Source organism: Cornus florida, unplaced genomic scaffold (genome assembly GCF_030987335.1).
Source record: "Cornus florida cultivar Cherokee Brave unplaced genomic scaffold, ASM3098733v1 CherokeeBrave_3.0.0_Hap2_Chr07, whole genome shotgun sequence".
Lineage (NCBI taxonomy): Eukaryota > Viridiplantae > Streptophyta > Magnoliopsida > Cornales > Cornaceae > Cornus > Cornus florida.
In genome coordinates this window covers 30,023,849-30,025,725 of record NW_026775577.1, presented here as the reverse complement: position 1 = coordinate 30,025,725, position 1,877 = coordinate 30,023,849, and the positions used below count along the sequence as shown (strand labels likewise).

The 1,877-nt window shown below is 42.4% G+C and overlaps 1 pseudogene; it reads right to left on the bottom strand.

Annotated features, from left to right (window-relative positions):
• Nucleotides 1-343: 343 nt before the first annotated feature.
• On the bottom strand, nucleotides 344-1,505 carry LOC132267626 (alcohol dehydrogenase 1-like; annotated as a pseudogene).
• Nucleotides 1,506-1,877: the final 372 nt, after the last annotated feature.

Genomic DNA, 1,877 nt, shown 5'->3' with positions numbered 1-1,877 from the left:
TTTTTATTATAAAAAGGGCAAAGTACAATAAACCCCCCGACTATTCACATTTTGCAATAAATCCCTCGGACTAATTTTATTGCCAAAAAAATTCCTTCCAACTATTAAGGGGTAACCCAGTGGATTGGAGTGGATGAAAAATATTTTTGAGATAAAAACGCTCTTATCCTTATTATACAAAGAAAATTGCAATAAAAATGCTCTTATCCTTGTTATTTGCCAAGGCCTCCTGTGGTGTAGTTTGGTCATTCACACAATTAAAGAACTTGTAATTGGATCCTTCACATTTTCAATAAAATGTTTCCACTTTATTTATACAATCAATGAGTTCAGCAAATGCTATACAATCTGTTTTCAGTTGTTGCTAAGATCACTCAGATCTTGATAAGTACTTTGACACAATCTGGTTTCTTCAGCAAGTCAAATGCTTGATCTATTTCATCCAATGAAATTTCATGAGTCAAAAGCTCATCCAGATTGATCTCCTTATTAGCACATTTGTCCACAACAATGGGTAATTCAGACTTGGTTTTTATCCCTCCAAAAGCATAACCCTTCACAGTTCTACCCTGCAAGAGTGTTGAAAACAAGACCTCCATAGCCGGCTTAGGCCCTACGCCCACTTGTACCAAAGTCCCTCTTCCCGGTTTAACGGTTTCCAGGGCCTCCGCCACCAATGGTGGAGCTCCGGTGCATTCAAAACAATAGTCTACACCACTTCCTCCGGTTCCCTCCCTGATTAGTTCCGCGATAGATTTATTATATTTATCCGGATTGATAAAATCAGTCATCCCGAAAACCTGTCCTTTTGCAGCTTTCACTTCATTTTTGTCAATGCCAATGATTCTGGATGCTCCTTGCATGCTAGCCCCTTGTATCGCGCCCAATCCAACTGTGCTAAGACCAAACACTGCAACGGATGAGTCCTCTCCGGCCTTGCATTCCTTCCAAGGTGCACCTAATCCGGTTGTGAAGCCACACGAGATGAAGCTAGCATGTGCCAATGGCATAGTTGGATGATCAATCTTGACAACATAGTTGACATTAACAACTGTGTACTCTGACCATGTGGAGCAGCTAAATAGGTGGTACAACTTTTGGCCTCCGAGAGACATTCTTGTAGTGTTGTCAGGCATTAGACCATGCATAGGCATAAGATACGTTGTGCACACATTGGTCTGTCCTGACTTGTAATTCTCACATTGCATGCACTCTTCGAGAAATGTGGGGATGACGAGGTCTCCTTCTTTGAACTCTGTGACTCCCGCGCCCACGCTCTCCACCACCCCAACACCCTCGTGCCCTAGAGCTCATGGGAACACTGGGAATGGGAGCCCATTGGCGCATAGGATGTCAGAGTGACAGAGGCTGGCGTAGAGCATCTTTATCCGAACTTCTGATGCTTTTGGTGGCTCTATTTCTACCTCTTCCAACGTTACTGGCTCCCCTTTTGCCCTGCACACCGCGGCTTTGCATTTTATGACTCATGAGCTACTCATTGACATTGTTCTGGAATGATAATTCCTGTTCAAGAACTTGTCAATGGACTGATCTCGGGTTGATTGTGATGTTCCTGCAGCAGAGAAGTTCGAGAACCGAGCGCGGATGTGCATTTTGACATACCATTCCTCCTTGAGCCAGAGCTCGTTCCCTGCATCTGTCGGAATAATCTCTTGGATGCACCATAGTGAATTCGGCTCTGACTTTGCACAAACCGGGAAAAAAAGCCCGTAGGATACATGATTTGATGTTGGATGATAAACTCACAATCAGATTTATTTTTAATTTTTAATTTTAGTAATTGTGATATTCATGCATGATACACCATAATATATAAGCATGGTATGCATATTTTGGGATTGTTAGCTAATTATAGA